Genomic DNA, 24656 nt, shown 5'->3' with positions numbered 1-24656 from the left:
GACATGATAGAATTAAACTGTCTAAAGAGAAACCAACTGTCCAAAGTCCTTTGAGCACTAATCTATATTATTATGAAAACTAGAGGCCCAGTGCACAAAATTTGTGCACAGATACAGTCCCTAAACCTGGCCTGTAATCAGAGCCACTTCCCCAGCTGCCAGCAGCTGGCCCTGCCCCCCTGCCGCCACCCCCCCCCCCCAGTTCCCCGTTCGCCATCAGGTGATTAGGGCCTGCGGGCTAGGGGCAGATCCTGCATTGTGCATCTGCCCCCTGGTGGTCAGTGTGCATCATAGCGACTGGTCGTTCCACTGTTTGGTCAATTTGCATATTACCCTTTTATTATATAGGATGATTCAGCCAATAGAAAGCAAGTATTAAGAAGTAGACCTTAAGTAGGCATTTTCTCTTTCCAGCCGGCGCTGAGCGATGGGCATCTCTCCGGACAACTGGCACAAGTGCCACAAGACCGGGGACAAGAGAAAGCCCTACCACAAGAAGCGAAAATATGAGCTGGGATGCCCTGCTACCAACAGAAATATTGGACCCCATCACATACACACAGTCCAAGTGCATGGAGGCAACAAGAAGTACTGAGCCTTGAGGCTGGATGTGGGCAACTTCTCTTGGGGCTCAGAGTGTTATATGCACAAAATAAAGATTATTGATGTTGTCTACATTGCATCCAACAATAAACTGATCTGCACCAAGACCCTAGTGAAGAACTGCATCTTGCTCGTTGACAGCACACTGTACCGACAGTGGTACGAGCCCCACTGCACACTGCCCCTGGGCTGCTAGAAGGGGGCCAAGCTGACTCCTGAAGAGGAAGAGATTTTGAACAAAAAATGATCAAAGAAAATTCAGAAGAAATATGATGAAAGGAAAAAGAACACCAAAATCAGCAGACTTCTCAAGTGGGAGCTCCAACAGGAGAGCTGCTTGCATGCATCTCTTCAAGACCAGGCCAGTGAGGCTGAGCAGATGGCTATGTGCTTGAGGGCAATACACTATATGTATAATAGAAAATTCCTCTGAAAGAGGACTTTCTAGGAGATATAAAGATAAAGAAAGCCGAGTAAGAATAGAGTTTCCTATTTATTTATTTATTTATTCAAATATAGTTTTATCATTGATAGTGTTACAGATATCTCCCATTGTCCCTCCTCCCCTTATCCCTCTCCTCCCAGCCCCTGCCAATCCCCTAGGTCTTCACTACCTTATTGCCCATGTCCATGGACTATGCATATAAGTTTATCTCTTCTTGTCCCCCCAACACCCACATCAAGGTATGTCAGTCTGTTCAAAGCCTCCATGCTTTGGGTCTAATGGTGTTGGTCAATTCGTTTTGTTCCTTAGACTCCACAAATAAGATTGGATAATCGGGTTTGGTCTATTTGAGGAGGAGAGCAGATGTAAAGACTGCAAAGAAAGCTTAGTGCTCAAGAAACAGTCATTCAGAGAGGCTGGGCTTGGATGAACTGGGGGAATTCAAAGGAGACGTCAGGTCACTCAGGTAGTTATAGTTCACATCATAGAGGGTCTTGTAGGGCCATGAAGAGGACTTTGAATTATTCAATCATTGTAAGGATTTGATTTTAGTGTGATTTTGTACACATTTTAAAACTTGCTGGAGAACAGACATGAGGATGAGGATGGTGGGGCGGGTGGGACAGTGAGTGGAAGGAATGAGTTCAGGCAGGAGACACTGCTGTGGTCACCTGGTCACCATAGATATGATGGCAACTTGAACAGAGTAGCAGTGATGGAGGCAATTAGAAGTTATTAGATCCTGGATGTATTTCAAAGTATCTTAACAGAACTTGTCAATGGGTTGTATTTAGATTGTAAAAAAAAAAAAATGTAAAAAAAGAAAAACAAATGTGACCCTAGACTATTGTCCTGAGCTGCTGGGGAAAAGTGATGGCAAACACTCAGGGGGAAGGGAGTGGGTCTGGAGATACAGACTAGGAATTCTTTACGAACATGTTAAAATGTGTGTGCCATGATAACTAGGCAAACAAATAGAAGAGTCTAGAACCAAGTGAGAGTCTGGGGTTGGTGATCATAAGGCTACAGAAAAGCCATGGGCCTGGATAAAATTAACTAAGGTATGTGAAGAAGCGAAGAAGCACAAAGGATGAGCCCTGGGAAATCTGAGGGTGAAATGTCAGAAAGAAGGGGAGGAGCCAATGGAAGAGACAGAGAAGGAGCAGTGTGCTTGCAGGGTAGGAGGAAACTCAGCTCTCATTTGGGAATATATCCATGAGCTTCGGGAAGTTGGCTCCCATTCTCACATCAAGGGTCGGATGTCAGGGTAAGATGTGGGTGCATTCTGTATTTTAGTAGAAGTTGAGATATATACAGTGGCATCAATAATAAGGCATAACATATTTACAGAGATATTGACAATGTAGAGATTCAACTAAACCCACCCACGTATCTTAGAATTTGTTCAATCCCATGTATTATGTATGGTATTCTCAGACTAAGTAGTGACCATCAGACCCTCAGTGCTCAGTGGTCCCATTCAACACACAGGGGTGGTTTTTCTCTGGTCTATGAAGGAAACTTTGGTTTTGCATCCTCGGAGTGTCTTTATTTTTCAGAAGCTAATCAGGGTGAGCTCATCCTGAAAGTATTTGTCTTTCTTGCAAACAGTTCCATATAAAAATTGCATTTTGCCTTTTTACAGCACAGTTGCAGTCAGTACCAGAGGAAATGAAGACAAACAAAATGTGTCTGCCATGCATAAGGCTGTGTGAAAGAATTCCCACAAAAGCTGTTTGCTAAAGGCAATGTTTTATAGTTTTAATTATAACACGGCTGGAAAATCATGGAATGTATATACAAATTCATTTACCTCATTTGTTTTTTGCCCTTAGGTCCAATATTGTACACAACTGCAGTTGAAATCTGAAACAGAAATTTATTTCCCACCAGTGTTTGTTGACTCCTAGCAAAGTGGACTTTCTTCAAGCAACATGTCATTGTGTATAATGCCCTGGCAAGCCAGAGTCTTAATTTCATTAAATGGCACATTTTTTATGGCTCCAAATGCCTTTTGGCCACCATTTATTATCGAAGGACATAGTAATAATTGTAAAATATGAATTCCTGATTATTGGGTAGATATTTTAAGTAATTCACTACCACCTCCATAAACATTATCATTGGTGAACACAACACAATTATAGAGGAAAGCAATTACAGTGTTTTCCTTCATCATCAAGTGAAATCTAATCATCCTTGAGAAATAGACATTCCCCATTTTGACTGGAGCATAAGAAAGAAAATAAAGCATTTCATAATGGATATGATGAAGTCTAATTATTATTTTTTAAAATATATTTTTATTGATCTCAGAGAGGGAGAAATAAATAGAAATATCCGTAAGAGAGAATAATTGATTGGCTGTCTCCCTACTGGGGATCGAGCCTGCAACCCTGTCATGTGTCCTGACCAGGAATCGAACTGTGACCTCTTGGTTCTTGGGTTGACACTCAACCACTGAGCCACCAGCTAGGCTGATGAAGTTTAATTATAAAAATAGACTGCTAACTATAGTTTTCCATCTCTGATTTCCATATCTCTTTGGAAACTTTAAACCATCCTTTATATATTAGATTTCTTAATGTTCAGATTTCACATGAAGATTTAATGGCAGCAGGGATCTCAATGCATCGTGAAAGATTAGCTTTGGGCCATAAGGGTCAAATGTGACAGAGAAAACAGTGATTCCTTTCAACTTACTACCTGAGACTTGCAGTGTTCATTCTCTTCTACGTTCATTCCACTCTTGCAATTGTAGGAAAGTCATGGCTCCGCTAAAGCCAAACTCTTCTGGGAATGAGAGTGCCAGCCAATCAATGATTCTCTCTCATCATTGGTGTTTCTATCTCTCTCTCCCTTTCTTTTTCTCTCTGAAATCAATACAAATATATTTTTAAAAATATACTTTACTGGTCAAGGTTCTAAGTAGAAAATAGAAAACACTAAAGCACTCCCTGCATCTATTTAAAATTTCATAGAGGAATTTCATAGAGGAAAATAAGTGCCCACAATATTCTTGGAAGGGTTAGAGGAATGCAATGCAGTCTGGGACTTCAGGAATGACTCCCAAACCCTGAGAACTTGCCTGCCAAGGGAGCTTCCACCACTGAAGCCACCACCAACACTATAGAGATGAAGATCGTACTACCTGGCCGTACTCCAGATCAGGAATGTATTGTCACCATGAATGGGATACACACAAAACGGGGGCCAGTGTTCTGGAGTGCTGATGCAGAACACTTTCCCATCTCCATGACCTTGCTTGTGAGAAAAGAATCAAAATGGCAAGAAAATGGCCCAATTCACACATGGGTTTTCCCCATCTAATTGGGTTGGATCTTTTTGGTGCAAATCAATCCGCATCCAGAATCTTAGCTCCAAGGAAATATAGAAAATGTAATTTTTAGTTTTCCTATCTCTGCACTAGAAAGACATACTAGAAGATTGATGGAATGGAGGAAGAGCAGAGCAATCTGCAATACCTGTCACCAGTGGAATTTGAAACAAATATTATTTTCAGATAAAGATAGTATAAAAGGATGCTTTTAATTTTAGATTGTGTGAACTCATATGTTGGCAATGTTTGCCAAACCTTTCCAGATCCCCATCCTTCCCTAAAGTTTACCAGAACTTTATTCTACAGCAAAGGTATGAAGTAAAATAACATGACATATTGTGTGTCTTCCAATTTCAAAATCTCTGATAAATGGTAGATGTGTTACACTGGTGACTTATTTTCACACATTCCAAAAGAAACACAGACAAGTCATTCAGTCATATGTGTTCAAACATCAATGGTGGTGACAGCATAAACTACAGAAATTGATTTTTATTTGAATTGGTTAATGTTTCTTTTGGATACTTCCAGTGACAACTATTAACCTGACTTTTCTAGACAATAAGAAATTGCCACCGTTATTCAATTTGCTTTCATTTCATGTGATCTCTTAAGTTCATTTTTTAGCATTTTCTTTTTTGATCTATCAATATGAAATAAATTTCCTCTGAAATAATATTATGAGCTGACATTTAGTTTCTTTTTAATTAAATTCATTATGCTGAAATTTAAAGTGGCTTTTTTTTTTATTCACTTAATTTCCTTAAATAACAGTATCAAGCAAGGCTTTGAGATTCACTAATATTTTCCTGTTATTTTTACATGTATGCAAATAAAAATTTTATTTTTGTTAGAATTGTCAGTTAATTACCTGAGTGTAATTCTGAATATGACACTGACAAAGATACCCTAATGCTTAAATATGGGCAAAGATCTCTTGGAGCTAAACAAGAAAGTAAATATACTATTGTTTCAATTGTTTTGTAAACTTGTCATTAGTGAGATGCAAAAACAACTGCATATTTACCATTCTTCTTTTTTTCAAATAGAAATAATGTATTTGAGCAACAGAACCTAATGCAACTTCTCATTAAAACTATTAGGTCAAGTTTCGACAGAGTCTGAAGGGATTTCTTTTCTCTACAGAGTCAATGGAATTAGCCTTAAACATTCATGTGCCAGACCTTTATGTGGGGAGGGGTAATTCGGTTTTGTTTTATTTTGATTTTGCCTCCCCACCATTGATCTTCTTTCTGTGAGTGCGAACACCTACCGTCCATCCCAACTTTACGAGATCTGGTGGGCAACACAGTCCTCAGCCAGGACTAATGACTGATGCTTGCATGCCCAGCCTCTTTTTTTGTTTCCCTGCAAACTAGGTCACAGAAAAGTGATCTACGCTAGGGCCAGCCTCCTATGACCCCTTAGGACTCTGAATTTGTTTCTAATGATGCCTTGGAGCAGGGAGAGAGGAGACCTCAGGTGGTAGTGGCGGAAGCATCCATAATGTCCCGTGACCAGGAGCAGTGGGAGCAGGGCCAATGGTGTTATGCAGGGTGCAGGGCTGAAGGACGGCTCTTCAGCCTGGTGTCCTGTGGTTGTGGCAGTGCCGGGTTCATCAGCCTGGAACTGCGGACTGATCTGGACTGTTTTTGACGGCCTAAACTTCTGTCCATTTTCGATCCATTTGCTGACCTTCCTCTCCAAGCCTTCATAGAGATTCTATTAGTGGTCTCTATCATTAATAAATTGCTGCTGATTTTTTGCTTTGTTGTGTGTTTGTGTTTTTTTATAAACAGTGATTTGGGTTTATTTATCTCTTTGTTTGGTTGTTTTGGGGGGGTTGCTTTCGTTCTTTTCTTTCTTTTTTTTTTTTTTTGCAACTAAGAAACCTGACTAGGACAGAAATAGATAACATCAGAACAGTGCACATAATTCTGACAAATAAAGAGAATTATAATTTGTGGTTGTATTAGTTTCCTGTGGCTGATATAACAAATTACCACAGACTGGGTAGCTTCAAACAACAGAAATTTATTATCTTGTGATTCTGGAAGCCACAGGCTGAAATCAAGGTGTTGGCAGAGTCACATTCCTAGTAAAGGCTCTCGGGGACAATCTTTCCTTGCCTCTCCCAGGGTCTGCTGGCCCCTGGTAGTTCTTGGCTTGTGGCAGCATAACTTCATCCGTGCCTCCATCTTCACCTGGCCTCTGTCTCTGTGTGTGCTTTTTTCCCTCTTACAGGGACATGATCATTAGACATAGGGCGCACTCTAACCCAGTATGATCAAATCTCTAGCCTTACCTAAATGACATCTACAAAGGCCTTCTATATTATAAAAGCCAAAGGAACCGTTAAGGCAGAATGACTGGAATGACCAGTCGCTATAATGCACACTGACCACCAGGGGGCAGATGCTCAACACAGGAGCTGGTGGTCAGTGAGCTCCAAAGAAGTGCCACTCAGCCAGAGGCCAGGCTCATGACTGGTGAGCACAGTGGCGGTGGTGGGAGCCTCTCCCACCTTCGCTGCAGGCGGGTGGTAAGGAGAGAGGGGTCCTGGACTGCGAGAGCCCCAGACTGCGAGAGCCCCTAAACCAGCCGTGGGCAAACTACGGCCCGCGGGCCGGATCCGGCCTGTTCAGCTGTTCTATCCAGCCGGCGGAGCGGAAAGAGCGGAGGGTTCTCTTGCTCTCCCCTCCGCTCCTTCACCAGCAGCAGTGTTAACATGGCAACGTCGGGAAACATGGCCGCAGCTCCTTCTTCTGAGTCCAGTTTAAGAAACCACTGTGGCCCTCGAGTCAAAAAGTTTGCCCACCCCTGCCCTAAACCCTATCAGCCAAAACAGCCCCGGACTGGAGATCTGGCCTAAGCCGAAAGGCAGACACCCCCCGAGGGGTCCCGGACTGTGAGAGGGTGCAGGTTGGGCTGAGGGATTCCCCCTTCCCCCCTCCAGCGCAAGAATTTCATGCACCGGGCCTCTAGTTTCCAAATAAGAACACATTCTGAGGGTTCAGGTGGATGTGAATTTCCGGGGGACACTATCCAACCTACTACAGTTACTGTACTTCATTTGACTGGAAGTCAGTGAAAATCCAATAGTGGGGAAAGATAACCTGGGAGACATGAGGTATGCTGACAAAACAGTTGGTTATTTTATCTCCTTAAAATGAAGGTGAGCTTTAGAGGCTGAATTGCTACTTCTAAAACATAAAGTGCATTGGGATGTCAAAGACTGTGGGATGAGGTAGCTGCCTCTACAGCACTGACTATCTTAAGAAAAGAGAGTGAGCCTGGCCAGTGTGGCTCTGAGGTAGAGCGTCAACCTATGAACCAGGTCATGGTTCAATTCTCAGTCAGGGCACATGCCCAGGCTGGGGGCTCGATCCCCAGTGTAGGACATATAGGAAGCAGCCTATCCATGATTCTCTCTCATCATTGATGTTTCTCTCTCTCTCCCTCTCCCTTCCTCTCTGAAATCAATATTCTTTTTAAATAAAGAGGGAGAATGACAAGTTAAAATCTCCAAAATATCTATAATTTGGATTTAAGCTACACCTAAAAGCTACAGAGTATGATTATGTTCAAAGAATAGCCAAACATTTAATATGAAAGGATAAATACGTCTCAAAATAAAAAAGCACATCTAGTTTTATCCTACAGATTGACAAAGCTTGACATCAAGTGAATTCACAGTTGTCTTGGGAACATTATATGAAGAGTATGGCACTGATGAGGGAGGAGGAAACCAGATTTGGGATAAATTTATATAGAGGATTTCAGAGGATCCAGCATACCCTGTACCCCTAAACCCAACCAGCTAAAACAGCCCTGCCTCTTGATTCCTCTGAGTGTATTCCTGCAGGCAGAATGGGCTGTGATATGAATCATTACTCTTGCCTCTTTAGTCTTTGGTGGTGGTACCTATCCTTGACTTTTCTAGTCATACAGTGCTGCTTTGTGTTTACTCTTTCCTTAGAGAGGTTAAACTATAGCAGCTTGGCTCCACCTTCTATAATACCTCTTATTCAGGATTCTGTCAACTGCTTAAGTTATTTCCAGAAACAATACACTCTGAGACTGGGGAGCCAAATGCAGGTGTCCCAACTGGGTATACAGGGAGGTGGACATAGGTCAAAATGGAAGTTTTTATTTGATCCCCAACAACACATTTAGCAATTTGCCCAACTAGTGGCAATTCAGACTGAGTGTCCAATAGTAAATTTGGCAGAATCTTTTAGAGAAGGTCTGGAGGTATATTTGTAGCACTTATTGTGATTTCGTCATGGGATCTTTCCTCCTGATTACCTGACAATCTCTTACTTCAAGGATACCAGGTCTGTAAAGATATTAGTTCTGGAAATTCAATGAGAATTTACAACTCTCCACTGAAATGACTCATCTAGACTTTTGCTCATCTCATCTGGAGATTTGTTTTTCCAGCTGTGTAAATCAAGTATGGCCTAATGCACATTCTGTATTTATGGTAGCATCACTGGGGTTAATGATGTTACTAATCATAACGTGCTGCTGTCTGAAGTGGTTACCATTGAAAATCGCCTCTAGTATTCATGGCACTCCTCTGGAAAAATGAGGAATTAAGCCAAGAAGAAGGAAACTAGGGGACCTCTGACATAAGAATGATGCCACCGAGAAGAGACATGAAAGAAATCAACAGGCTGGTGGTGTGTGGAGCTGGCAGTGAAATGCTGTCTGGTGGAACCAGTTAATAGCCAAATAGGAATTGATGGAGGAGAGACTCCAGAAGGGATATGTAAGAATAAGATGAAATTAGTGGTGTACTAGATTTTCAAAAAAAATGTACTAAAATGAAACTTTATTCAGTACAAAAGAGTTCAGTTGTAACAGGTGTGAGGCAGCTCTTGGGTCATGCCAATCTCTGGGTAAAAAACTCAGCTTTGCTCTGTGATGTTCTTCTTTGGGCTGTGCTAGTCAGGTCTGCTGTTTTGTACTGAATAAAGTTTAGTTCTTGCCCTAGCCGGTTCGGCTCAGGGGATAGAGCTTTGGCCTGCAGGCCAAAGGGTCTCTCTGCTTCAATTCCAGTCAAGAGCATTTACCTCAGTTGTAGGATCCTCCTCAGGCACTGGTCAGGGCACATGCAGGAGGCAACCAATCAATGTGTTTTTCTCACGTTGATATTTCTCTCTGTCGCTCCCTCTCTATTCCACTCTCTCTAAGAAATCAATGGAGTCCTAGTCAGTTTGGCTCAGTGGATTGAGTGTTGGCCTTTGGACTGAAGGGTCCAGGGTTCAATTCCGGTCAAGGGCACATGCCTGGGTTGCAGGCTTGATCTCCAGTAAGGAGTATGCAGGAGGCAATGATTCTCTCTCATCATTGATGTGTCTACCTCTTTCTCCCTCTTCCTTGCTCTCTGAAATAAATGAAAAAACATATTTTTAAAAAAATCAATGAAAAAATATCCTCTAGTGAGGATTAAAAAAATAAAAAATCCTATGTAATAAGAGGCTAATATGCAAATCGACTAAACAGCGGAACAACTGGTCACTATGACATGCACTGACCACCAGGGGACAAACACTCAATGCAGGAGCTGCCCCCTGGTGGCCAGTGCACTCCCACAGGGGGAGCGCTGCTCAGCTGGCTCAAGGCTGGTGAGTTCAGTGGCAGTGACAGGAGCCTCTCCTGCCTCTGCAGCAGGAGGTGGTAAGGAGAAAGGCATCCCAGACTGCAATAGGGATGTGGAATTTCTGACTGCCAGCAGGTGGACATCCCTCAAGGGGTCCCAGACTGAAAGAGGGAGAAGGCCAGGCTGACGGACCTCACCTCCAACCAGTGCATGAATGTCATGCACCCACTCTCTAGTAAATAAGTAAAGTTTACTTCTTTACTGAAATAAATACATACATACATACATACATACATACATACATACATACTAAAAGGAGATATAATTGGGAGGCCTATTGTAATAGATATGTTAAAATCTATAATAATAAAAGCATAATATGCTAATTAGACCAGAGATCCTTCCAGACAACCTTCTGGATGAAGCTGGGGTTGCAAGAAAGCTCGGGTCTTGGGTGCCTGCTGGCAGCCAGAGGGAAGCCCGGGTCCCGAGTGCCAGAGGGAAGCCGGTGCCGGCAGCCAGGGGTAGGAAGGCCTACTCTTGCACAAATTTCGTGCATCAGGCCTCTAGTGGTTAAATAATTTTTAAAAAGACATAGAAATAAATTTAAACTCCCAAAATAAGATGGTAGAAAAAAGAAAATTGTCTTGCACAGAGTGAATGCTAAATAATCTTTGATGTTGTTGGTGCTGCTGTTTTTGTTATATCACATTGCTCAGCTGTTCATATTTCACATAACAACAACTGAATAGTGATATAAACAAAAGTAATAATATAACTGCATTGGAGGATGTGGCAGATTAGGAATGGGAGAGCTGGATCACCATCCTCAACAGGAATTTAACACGTAAGATATAAATAAGAAAGGGCAACATGAGCTAATGTTGATGCAAATGCCAAAGATATCAGCTAAGAAAGTGAGATGAAGGGGGTGTGAAGGAAGATTTGCTGAGAGCTGGCTGGAGGGAAAATGAGAAAGAGACTACTGCCTTTTGTAAAGTACCTTGTATGGTTTTGTGACTACATAATGTTAATAAAAATTACACTTAAAAATGTTTAGCAATATGGTTAAAAGTAAAAGCTAAGACAATCATACAGACACTTGCCTGCCCCAGACTGGAATACTGTGGGTCCCATCCCTCTAACCTACAGAGAGGCTTGCAGATTTATCAGCAGCCTTTGCCTCTGCGCCCTGCTTTTTCCTGTCTCTGTGACCAAGCAGCACATCACCTACATGATGCCATCTTTCTTTAGTTCGGTTCAGACATGACTCATGTCACAGCAAATCTTCCTGGTGAGGAGGTTTTTCTGCCAAGCTCTTGCTTTCACCCCTATGTGGTGATTATCATACTTTAACCTTTCTCATTTTATTTAGTTAGTTTCAGCTTCCTGAAGCATGTTTCCCTCTACCCTCTCCAAATAGAAGCAGTTCCTAACCCTGATTCAAAATGTATATCCTTATTATTATAATTTATTTTTTAACAGCCTGTTTTAAACACACTAATTCACCCTTAAAGATCTATATACTCTTTGCAAGCATGAGTAATTCATTTTACTTTAATGTGTGTGGGGTTTTTTTTCTCTCCTCAACCATGTTTTATGTGAATGCAGGGACTTAGCAATCTGTATATTTAGGACACTCTTATAATGCACATGCTCCGTGGAGAGAAGTTAATTAATTGACAATTTAAAACTGTTTTTCATGGTTATCTGCTGAATGCCTAAAACATTAAATTGGCAGAAAACAGTATTAAATAACTTTGGGATTTATTTTCTTCAAATATCATTCCCCTTATACCATAAAGAGTATAAAATTATGAGCTTAGTGCTTCTGATGAAATGCAACTCTTTACGAATTAAATTGAGTTTTAGAATTATGTTGGTAAAAAAATGACCTTAGAGCTCAATTAATTTTAACCTTATTCCAAGGGCAATAAACACAATTATATGAAGATATAGTAAGACAGATTCTGTATTTCTTGCAGTGGCAGTCAGTTCTGAAGGTACAAACAGGAAAAAGCTAACACAAATCAATGATTTCACCCTCCTGGAATTGGACACAACATATCTCTTTTCATCACTAATGCTCACACTGTAGAATTCCTTGGCAAATGTTGACCAAGTCTATTAGCAGTGATTCGATCTATAAAGAAACTTTAAGATCAACACTAGTATAACATTTGTCCCCAAATAGAGATTATAGGTGTTTTCCCTGAGATTTTTAGGAGAGTTTTAAACCTACACGAAGGATATGTTCACTGGATAGTACATATTTTTAGCAATATAAAACTCTTCCCCATGAAAATATGGCATTGTTCATATCCTCTTCATCAATACATGAAAGTATTTAATATATTTTATTAATTTCAAAAAATAACAATATATATAATTTTTATTGAAAGTGTGCCTTAGATTTAGTGATGAACGACACTTTCCAAAGTAAATTGAGAGGGTCGCAGTTTGCTCCTGATTCTGGGTGAACCCAAGGCCAGCTGTGTATCCTTTAATATGCACTTTTCAGAATGGAAGAGTATATTTTAAAAATGGGACTTTACTTATCCCAACCAATTATTTTCAAGATTTAAAGCCCCTGTTCTCCCAAGAAATGTTTGGGACACTCTTCAACTAAATGCATCTCACCTTAAATTGGTAGGTGTGCATGGAATATGAATATCTAAGAAATATTCCAAAGAATTCTGACCTCAATTACCCACAGACCTCACTTGAAGAGGCCCCACTTTAACTTTTATCAACAACAGCAACAAAGAAGTCATAGCATTCCCTAGTTCCTCTGGATTTCCTTTATGCTTAAAGGGTAACTCAATCCTTTAAGCCAGTTACCTCAGTCCTGAACTTCTGCAATTGATATTATTATTGTAAACTTAGAATTTTTTTTCTGTTAATATTCTTGTTAATTTGAGTCCAAGTGGATGCTGTTGGGTAAAACCTTTGAACCTTGATTGTGCCACCGAGAACATCTGCTTCCCTTGCCAGCGCCGTGTCTCTTACACAGTTCACCAATGTCTCTTCGTCCAAGTCACTGGTGGAAATTTATGACGGTAAATAAAGAAAATCTTATGATATGCCACAAGATACCTCCCTCCAAGATGACAATCATTTATTAAACAACATATTTGGAGGTTTCTGTGCATTTATTTGAACTGCTCTATCACTTAACACATATTTCTCTGTCTTATCTACTAGCATGCCATACCCAAGAGAATTTACCCAGTGTTTTTACTGTGATTCTAATAAACTGTGTCAATAATTTTCCTCTACTCTCACAGAACTCTCAGAGACAGTTCTGTCGGGGGAAAGCAATGAACACTACTAAACATTTAATCCTTCAAAATGCATCATCTCATTTATGACCACTTTCCACATCAGCCTTTTTAATTCCCGCTAAGAAGTACACAGAAGCTTAGGGTAGGTGTATAGGTACACAACGTCATAAAACTACAAGGTATGGGGTGCACGTGCTTTTTGTATCACACCACATACTAGCCCTTTGGTATTAAGCAAGTCTCTAAATATCTCTACAATACACATATTTCAGCATGTATACGCAGCTCTGAATAATCAGTTATGCCCCGAATCTGTCAGCTAAGTCACAGTCAGTGTAACAGAGAACCAGAATATAAGTGATTAAAATATAATAGAAATGTATGGATTTGCCACTTAAAAGTTCAAGGTCGGCAGTCCAAAGCTAATATGATTCCTTTGTTCTATACGGTTCTCAGGATCCCAGGCTCCTTCTGTCTTGTTCCATCATGCATGGCTTCCCATCTTCAGATCAACTCATTGTTCATGATGGCTCCAGCTCTAATTATTACACCCACATGCCAGCTGGTGGAAAAGAGGAAGGGCAAAGATGAATATACAATGCAAATTGGTTTTAGGAAATGTTTCTGGCAGCTGCTATATGGCACGTCCACTTACATCTCATTGTCTAAAAGTTAGAGAGATATAGCCACATTTCTCTGCAAAGAAAGCTAGAAGTACATTTAAAAAATTCTGTGTGCCCATGCACTCAATTACAAATTAGCTATTCTATTGCTATGCAACAAAGAAATGGATTTGAGGAGACAACTTTGAGTCTCTACTACACTCTTTAAATACAAAAGAAACAAGTTCATATACTTGTTTTAGTGAACACCAACTGACCCCTAAAATGTGAACTTTTTTGTGTTGCTTAAAATATGTTCTAGAAATGTCTTAAGATAAAACACATTAGTTAATTCATTTATTCAGTCAGTGGACATCAACAAAGTGTCCCGGATAACAAATTACACAGTGGTGCTTCAATAATCAATATAAAACATGGTTCCTGTTTTTAAAGGACTCAAAATCCTCTGAAGGAGATCGACTTTTGAACAAATATAATAAGTTTCATAACAGAATTAGGTACAGAGAGACCTGGGAGAGGAGCAAGATTAAATTAACTCCTTGGAGATTTGAGAAAGGCTTCAAAAATGTAATATTTAAACTGAATTTTAAAAGAAAATATATTTTTTATCAGAAAAAGGAAGAAGAGAAGTACTCTGGGTTAAGATAATAATACATGCTGAGGCATAAAGAACAAACAAACAAACAAAAAATCTGGCAATTAGAGTAACGGTGCACATTTACATGTAAGTGCAAGTAAAGACATAAGTGGGGTGGAGGGAAATGAGGCTGGAGATTAAAATGGGGTGCAATTTGATAAGAGCCATGAGTACCATCCAAATCTATCCTATAGGAATAAAGGCATCAAAGGCAAAGAGAGAGTGATGTGAAACTATCTATGGAGTTTCCTATTTGGTGAGTGTTGGCAGCATGAATGGAACTTTGGAATCAGTGGACTAGAGGCAGGATGGCTATTGCACAGATTAACAACTCAATGAGACCTGTGAGACTCTCCATGGGGCAAAGGGCGAAGATGACGCTCAAAGACGCCATTGATCCTCTTATCAGCTCCTCGTTTATCAGTGGCACCAAAGTCTCTTTACTTTTTACTTTGTTCTTTCCAGTTGTGAAATCTTTTTAACTGGGAAGACAGACACTAAAGAAATAGGTATTATATAATTTTCCATTTTGGAAGGTTTACAAGAATAGCTTAAAGTACTGGACATAATCAAAGCTAATTATATGCGAAACACTATGTCAAGAGCTACACATAAATTATTTCGCCTATTCTCCCTTTACCTATAAATACCTACCTACAAGGAACATACTATTAATAAGAAAAATTAAATAACTTTTTCATGGGCACCTTGTTGGTACGTAGCGGAGCTTCAATACAAAACCAGGTCTATCACAAGTAAATAACAAGTATGTCTATCGATATATAGTATTTTGCTTATTTACTTATGAAGAGCAAACAGAAAGTCCATTCTATTTTTTGAGCTTTGTGAGTAAGTTTATCATTCATTTGTGCCTTCCTTATCCTGTGTGTGCACAGGCGGTTGTTGTTTCTGTTGTCCCATGTGTCCCTTCTTTCACTTCTCTTTTACAACAAGATTTGCCAAAAGGGAATTCCATTTCTCTCCTTAAAGAATGAAAGCTTCTATTCCAGTGATGGCGAACCTATGACACGCCTGTCAGAGGTGACACGCGAACTCATTTTTTTTGGTTGATTTTTCTTTGTTAAATGGCATTTAAATATATAAAATAAATATCAAAAATATAAATCTTTGTTTTACTATGGTTGCAAATATCAAAAAATTTCTATATATGACACGGCACCAGAGTTAAGTTTGGGTTTTTCAAAATGCTGACACACCGAGCTCAAAAGGTTCACCATCGCTGTTCTATTCACTCAAACTATGAGGACAACTGTTGTACACAGGCATCCAGTCTCCCTAAACCAGAGCACTTTCTTTAAAAAAAATATATATATATATATATATAGATAGATAGATAGATAGATAGATAGATAGATAGATATAGATATATATATATAGATAGATATAGATATATATATTTTAGAGAGGAAGTGAAAGGGGAAGATAGAAACATCAATGATGAGAGAATCATTAATTGGCTGCCTCCCACACACCCCACACTGGGGATCAAGTCTGCAACCCAGGTATATGCCCTGACTAGGAATTGAACCATGACCTCCTGGTTCCCAGGTCAACGCTCAACCACTGATCCACACTGGCTGGGCCCAGAGCATTTTCAATGTAGATGGCATTTTGGATTTTTTTTAATAATCTGTGAAATTTTACCACCCTTTGTATTTCTCCGCTTCCTTAACCCTCCCAGCTTCCAACTTCACCTACAAATACATAGCTTAGTGTTAACTAGTGGTTTTACAGCTATGCTTAGTTTCATTCAACTTTCTTTTTCAAAAAAATATTAATTGATTTATTTGAGAGAGAGGAAGGGAGGGAGGCAGAGAGAAAAATTAATTTGTTGTTCCACTTATTTCTGCATTCATTGGTTGCTTCTTGTATGTGCCCTGACCAGAGATCAAACCAGCAACCTTGGCATATCAGGACAATGTTCTAAGCAACTGAGCTTACTTGGAAAGGGCTCATTTAACTTTCTTAATGTCATTTGTTAATAGTAAATAAAATTGGGTTTTCCAGGACACATAATTATAGAACATAATTTTTAAATTCTGTCAAAATGATAATTATATCACTGGTATGAATTTATAGTACATAATAAAGATGAAAAGGAAACCCATTATTTAATACCAAGTGTAATTACTTTCAGAAAATATTAGTTCTACCATTTTTGTGACTAAATCAGGCACTTTTTTTTTTAATTTATTGCTTAAAGTATTACAAAGGGTATTACTTATGTGTCCATTTTATCCCCCCGCCCTAGACAGTCCCCTAGCCTCCCCTATCCCCCAGTGTCTTATGTCCATTGGTTATGCTTATATGCATGCATACAAGTCCTTTAGTTGATCTCTTACCCCCCTACCTCCTGCCCCCCAACCCTCCCCAGCCTTCCCGCTGCAGTTTGACAATCTGTTTGAGGCAGCTCTGCCTCTGTATCTATTATTGTTCAAAAGTTTATAATGGTCTCTATTATCCATGAATGAGTGAGATCATGTGGTATTTTTCCTTCATTGACTGGCTTATTTCACTTAGCATAATGCTCTCCAGTTCCATCCATGACATTGCAAATGGTAAGAGATCCTTCCTTTTTAGAGCAGCATAGTATTCCATCGTGTAGATGTACCACAGTTTTCTAATCCACTCATCTACTGATGGGCACTTAGGCTGTTTCCAGATCTTAGCTATGGTGAATTGTGCTGCTATGAACATAGGGGTGCATATATCCTTTCTGATTGGTGTTTCTGGTTTCTTGGGATATATTCCTAGAAGTGGGATCACAGGGTCAAATGGGAGTTCCATTTTCAGTTTTTAAGGAAACTCCATACTGTCTTCCATAATGGCTGCACCAGTCTGCATTCCCACCAGCAGTGCACAAGTGTTCCTTTTTCTCCACATCCTCTCCAGCACTTGTCGTTTGTTGATTTGTTGATGATAGCCAGTCTGACAGGTGTGAGATGGTACCTCATTGTTGTTTTGATTTGCATCTCTCAGATGATTAGTGACTTTGAGCATGTTTTCATATGTCTCTTGGCTTTCTGAATGTCCTCTTTTGAAAGGTGTCTTAAATCAGGCACTTTATGTGCTCTTCTGACACTCATTTTTCTCTCTTTGGGAGCACTATGCTAATGGTAGGTAAAAACAAAAACATTTGGAGTGGGAAAGACCTGGTTTTAAGTAAAAAACCTTTCTACTTACGACCCTGTGCAAGTCACTTACCCTTTCTAATCTTTAGTTGCCTAATCTGTAAATGCAGATAATTCCACACGTAGTTTAGAGTGGATATATATGAAATATCATGTCTGAAATGCCAGTATAATGCCTAAAACAGGCATGGTTGAAACTGTTTGCCTCGTAACAGATTCAAGTGGAACACTTTGGATCTGCAAGGAAACACTTGGAGATAATTTCATTCAACTTAATTATTTAACAGAGGAGGCCATGGAAGCCTGCAGAGGTGAAGTGATTTGCCCAAAGTTACACAACACACTGAGACAGAGCACCAGATCTTCTAACACCTTATTCCAGTGTAAACTCTACCCACTGCTTCAGACCATTTCAACCAGAGGAGAACGGTTTTCAAATTTCACACCAAAGCATTCACGTAAAAGATTTTACATCATCCAGAGAAAAAAAAGGAATGAAAGCAAAATAGCATAATAATAATAAAAAAAAAAACATTACTGTATAATTCAAATGTATCATCATGTTGATAAAGAGAAATTTGGGCTTTTGAATTCTACTTAACTATTCTAGACCATAAGACTGTAGCTTTCACAAAGTAAAATGAGAAAAGGGAAAAAAAGTAAAAGAAATTGAATTCAAGAAAATCTATTTAACTCTGTCTGCTCCATAATAGCAGAAAACTATGTACTTTAAAACAGTAAAATGAGGACATTAGAAATTCTGTATCATTTTCAAGTTTTATAGATATAGCAGCCAAAGTAGATTAAAGTAAAAAAATAAAATAAAGTAAAAACTGCTTTGTATAACAAATAGTTCTGATGCTAATAATATTAGCAACTATATATTACCCCAAAATTATGTTAAACACTGTTAATAATTTATTATAGTAATTTATTTCTAATAATTTATATTTATTTATGTAAATACTAGAGGCCCAGTGCACAAAATTCATGCATGGGGGGGGGGTCTCTTGGCCTAGCCTGCACTCTCTCCAATCTGGGACCCTTCAAGGGATGTCTGACTGCCAGTTTAGGATCAGGTCTAAACTGGCAGTCGGACATCCCTCTCACAATCCAGGACTGCTGGCTCCCGACTGCATGCCTGCCTGCCTGATTGCTCCTAACCCCTTCTGCCTGCCAGCCTGATTGCTCCCTAACTGCTCCCCTGCCAGCCCGATCGCCCACAACTGCCCTCCCCTGCCACAACCCACCTCCTCTGCCGGGACCCACCTCCACCGTGCGAGGCAGCGGAGACACCAGAACCAGCCTCCTCCACGCCACACAGAATCATGGGACCCCCAGGCCTCATTGTGTGGAGCAGCTGCCAGGCCCCGCCTCCGCTGTGCTTGTGGTGGCCATCTTGTGACGACTTCGAGCATAAGGGCCACCTAGGCTTTTATTAGTATAGACTAGTAGCCCTGTGCACAAATCCATGCGCCAATAGGTTGCTGCTGCCCTCCTGTAGCTCTCCACCTGCTGCCCCGCCCTCCTGTAGCTCCCCCTGACCTTCGACCCCCCATAGCTTGCTGCCCTGCCCCCTCCTGTAGCTCTCTATAGCCCGCTTGTACCTCGCTGGCCCACCCTCCTGCTGATCTGTGATCTGGTCGTGATGCACTTGGTCATTACACCTCAGGGCATAACAGCTAATTAGAATATTCCTCTTTCATTATATAGGATTGCATATTCTTTCAGTAGCTTCAAATGTAGGGAAAATGTGAGAATTTTATTTTATGTATTTATATTTTTAATTCTTTATTGTTGAAAGTATCACATATGTCCAGTCTTTCCCCCAGTGACTTCTCCCAGCCTCCTCCTGCCCTCACAAAGGATTATAGAAGTGTCAAACCCAGATACAAACATTTGACCCTAACGCCCATTATCTTTCTTTTCTTTTTCTTTTTTGTAGTAGAAAAGAGAAATCCAGGTTTATCTCTATCTCATGATTCTCACTGCCATACAGCAAAGAAATCCCCCGTCCCCAGGTCCTCACCTGGGAATGAGTTGAGGAGCAATATGACAATATCATTCCTGCTTCTCAAGCCAGATCACCTCTTTGTTGCAGAGACATTGCTCCTACCCTCCATTCCTTCCGAGACAACCACCATGCCCAGGAAGGCGTGACGCAGCATAACCGGAAAACAACGACATTACATTTCTACACTTATAGCCCAAAGCCTCAATTTATGTGAAAAGACATAAAAATGAAAGATATACTGGTTTTCCTCAACTTGTCTAGCAACCTCACCCCAGATGCAATATGATTCTTTGAGGAGAGGCGGGAGGCTCTGTAAAGACAGTCACAAGAAACACGAAGTCGTTGAGGGCCATGCACCCTGACCCCTCACTGCATATCAAGGTCTAACCTGGAATCCTTTTGAGTCTACGGATGCTTCTGAGAGAACAGAGAACCTTTGCCTAGCTTCCTGTGTTAGGACCAAGGACATAGCAAGTCACGTAGAAATCTGCTGTGAGTGGTAGTACTGCTGGAACTCCAGGAGGCAGTGTGTCAGAGCTAGCGGACTCTGACGTCTATCATCTGAAAGAGAGAGAAGCTGGTGTGAGGCTTACGGAGGGGAAGAGACCTATGAAAACTGGAAGCCTCTTGAGGCTCCTGTTGAGTGGCATGAAGCAGGTGAAATTTCCTCGGGGATTCTGGGGATTCCGGATTTGACTCAGTTTAAACGTGACATGATTTACGAGACCCAGACGTGACCGATAATATTTGGCAGTCACTAGATTATTGTTTTCTGCCAGCATGCAGAATGTAATCTTGAGATAGGAATTGCATTCGATTTTATAGAAATAAGGAAATTTTTCTTTCTGGGGCTATCTCTGTTTGCAACTTGGAAAATCCATATCAATAAAGAATGAAATTAAAGGACTAATATTTCAAATAAAGTAACCAGAGTTCTTGGCCACAAGGCTGTTTTAATTGACCAAGCTTTGCTATTTTTAAACTAGGTTATCTGCACACTGAAGCTCATTTGTATGGGAGAGAGTAGAATAATGAAATCATAGGGGAATTAGCACCATAAGAAAGCCAATGGTCTTTGCCCTGTGTGTGAAATAATGAGCATGTCTTGTTCACAGCCTTCCCCATTATAATGTTATTACATGACCACTAAACTGCAGTGCTTATTCCACAGCTAAAACAACTGATCAATATCCATTTCCATCCTCTGACGGTTGGAGCCAAGATGATATTAATGTAAATGAGCCACAGTCAGGTAATGATCCTTTTGCATTGATATATTTATTTAAAGAAATTCCCTGAAGCTTCTAATTTCCTTAAGTGATGATACAAATTATCAACGAAGTACTCCATGTAAGAAAGAAAATGTACTTTCACATCCTCTAGTCTATGCAACATTATATTAACATTTGAGATAGAATTTTGAGAGTCCAGAACTAGTCCCTGCCATTCTTTCTTGAACTAATCCCTTTGAAGAAGTTTAATTTCATCCGAAAGTTGAGCAAGCGCACGTCCTAATGAGCCAGATAACAGATGAGCCCTGAAAGACTGCTTTACTGATTGTTTCTGTGTTCGGGGCACTCTCTGAAATAAATAGATTTCATTATTACCAATGGCATACGATTTACTGAAATTATATGCATGGAGAATTTAAATTCTGTGCTTGAAAAGAGATGGGCAGAAGTTCAGTTGTAACAGGAAGACAGAAACAGACCATTGGAGGAAAAAATATTTAATTTTTAGTACTTTAATTCCAAAGGGGGAAAACTACTGCATACTTTTATTTAAAGCCTTGTGTACTATATTATAATTAAAGTAGGTGACAGAGCATATTGTATATAAAACTATATTTACGTATTACATGTGAAATTATACACATTTTTTCAGAAAAAAATGCCTAAATATTAACAATGTATTAAAAACATTGTATTTTTAAATACCAACTACATATATTAAAGTATTACTACAGCAATGAAAAGGTTGTTGTTATAGTCACTGATGCTGTTCACCTCCTTCCTGGCTCCTAGCATTTGATGGGACCCTGCTGTGGGCTGAGTTGTGTGTCCTCAAAACTTATTGGTGCCCTGACCGGTTTGGCTCAGTGGATAGAGCGTCGGTCTGGGGACTGCAGGGTCCCAGATTCGACTCCAGTCAAGGGCATGTACCTTGATTGCGGACACATCCCCAGTGGGGGGTGTGCAGGAGGCAGCTGATCGATGTTTCTCTCTCATCGATGTTTCTGACTTTCTATTCCTCTCCCTTCCTCTCTGTAAAAAATCAATAAAATAAAAATAAAAATAAAAATAAACTTATTGGTAGTATTTCAATGCCCAATGCTTCAGAATGTGACTGTATTTAGAGATAGGTTCTTACAAAGATAATTAAGTTAAAATGAGATTATTCAGTGGACCCTAATCCAATATGATCAGTGTCCTTAAAAGAAGAGGGGATTAGGACACAGACATATACAGTGGCAAGACCAAGTGAAGATACAGGGAGAAGAGCGGCTATAAGCTGAGGAGAGAGGCCTCATAAGAAGCCAAGCCTGCTGACACCTTGATCTTGGACTTCCACCCTTAAGAACTGAAAGAAAATACATGTCTGTCGTTTAGGCAATCCTAGCAAACCAATTCAGGCCTTGTGAGCTGTGAGCAATGAATTGGCAGTATGCCAGGCATGCTGGCACTATGCCAGGTAGTGGCTTGCTTCATTGGCCTTTGTCCTAGGAGGAGTAGGATACAACATACAGCCCAGTGACTTGCAATGGTATGGACAGGAAATAAACCTTCTTTGTTCAAGCCATAGGGATTTCGAGGATATTGGTACATAGCATAACATGGTCCATGGTGACTGTTGCACATCTGTGCTTTGAGATTCTTAAAGTCAGCAAAAACCCTTAAAAATTATACAAATATATTAATGATAAGGCTATGGAATAGCTTTCTCTTTGCATAGTAAAACTACTTTTGGATGAATTTTTCATTTGATTCACATTCCAACCATTTCAAACACTGAAATGGTAAATATTTTGCTAAGCTGCTGAGAAATGAATTTTCAGAAAGGTAACTGACAGTCAGGCTGCATCAATAAAGCATGATGACACAAGGGTCAGAATCCACATTTTTTAACTCGGTTTTTAAAAATACTTTTTACTCTACCTTTATGCCTCCTTAAGAAGTTGAATTTACATTGGAATAGCCATTCAAAGTAAACAAATTCATCACTGTGGATATGTCCCTTTCCCCCAAAATTATAAAAAGAAATGTAATTTTATTTTCTTATAAACAATATAACATAGCAGTTATAAGTTTTGACTTTTGAAGATAAATTAAATGTTTATCATTATTTAATTGTTGTAAACATAATTTATCTAAACAACAACAAAATAGTATCTTTATGTCCAGTTCATCTTTGATCTACCCTTAGATTCAATGTGACTTCTAGTAGTATTGGACTGCTTCATAAGCTAAGTTTTAATTAATTCAATTTGATGAAGAGTTATGAAGTCCCTAGATGTTTCATGTTCCATGCTAGACTATGGGACCCATAAAGATAACAGCTGGGCCTGTGAAGAGCAACCTTGTTCAGTTAAATTCTAAAACTCTATAATTCTAAGCATGGAGCCGATATTTAATGACTGAGAATATGATTATTTTGATAATATGAGATGAATCTCAGGGTAAAGATTTCAAAGGGTATTCATAACAATGGAAAGAATTACATGTTCACACTTAGAGTAACCAGGCAGGTTAACCCTGTAGTTTAAATCAGACTGAGCTACTGTGAAGATTTTAATAATGAATTTCACCTTGTCTTGGAAAAGCCTAAATTAAAGATGAAAACCATGTATTGCATTATCTGCGCCATACCCTGGGGACCACCAGGATTGTTCTTTAGAGTTTAATGTCTTTGATTCTCTGCCATCTAACTCCATATGCTTCTGTCAGTAGGGTTTCCACGATGTTCTTTGCAAAAGACCATCTTGGTACAATTGATCTTACTGTCAGGAAAATCTTTGAAGATATTCTGAATAACTTTCTTATTCTCTTAATCATGTATCTGGAACAATTCCCAATTTAGAGCCATACAATAAACTGAATAAAGTTTGTAACAAAAGATCATGCTCTTTTGTTAATACTCTGGTGAAACATTATTAACAGGTGCACCCACCATGAACATCATTCCCTAAATCTGTCATCAGAGAATAAAGAGAAGTTGACTCCTATGAAATACCTTAATTTAATTTAATTACTAGTAATATTTGTTGTCTTAATGGTACAAGTAACTCATAGAAGTGTTTGGGATTATCCTCAATCCAGAACTAGCTTCATAATTTAAATTTAAGTATTTAGACCAGGATTTGAAAATGACAGTACATGATTATAGCTACGCAAACTTACATTTTGTATGCCCTTTCAGTGTTTTGGCAGCATTGAAAATTTGGAGACTTTTCATAAAATAAGGCTTTTGGACTTCTATTAAAAATGAAAACAAAAAAAAGAAGAGAAAAAATGTAGGAGAGGGGGAGAGGAGAGGGGTGGGAATGAACAGGAAGAGCAAAGGAAGAGAGAGAAAAAAGGAGAGGAGAAGAGGGGAGGGGAAGGGAGAGGAGGGGAGGGGAGGGGAGGAGAGGAGAGGAGAGGAGAGGAGAGGAGAGGAGAGGAGAGGAGAGAAGAGGAGAGAAAGAGAAAGAAGAGAAAGGAGAGAAAGAGAAGAGAAGAGAAGAGAAGAGAAGAGAAGAGAAGAGAAGAGAAGAGAAGAGAAGAGAAGAGAAGAGAAGAGAAGGAATTCAGTACTTCTGAGCCAGCATTGCCTCTTGGTAACAATGGTTTCTTCTGAGTAGCAGGTGTTCCCTTCAGAAGGTATCTCTACTGTTGACATTTGCTATAAGCCTCACTTTTTCCCATTCTTTGACATCTGGCTCTTTTTTTAACTTACTCTAGTGCGCTGTGG

At 39.7% G+C, this 24656-nt stretch overlaps 1 pseudogene across 1 annotated transcript; it reads left to right on the top strand.

Annotated features, from left to right (window-relative positions):
* Positions 1-427: 427 nt before the first annotated feature.
* Positions 428-972, top strand: LOC308529619 (small ribosomal subunit protein eS8-like; annotated as a pseudogene). Its single transcript has one exon. The product of its transcript is annotated as a small ribosomal subunit protein eS8-like (transcript).
* Positions 973-24656: the final 23684 nt, after the last annotated feature.

The sequence above is a fragment of the Myotis nattereri genome (assembly GCF_964212035.1).
Source record: "Myotis nattereri genome assembly, chromosome: 1".
In the NCBI taxonomy this organism is placed as follows: Eukaryota; Metazoa; Chordata; class Mammalia; order Chiroptera; family Vespertilionidae; genus Myotis; species Myotis nattereri.
This window is presented reverse-complemented; position numbering and strand designations above follow the sequence as displayed.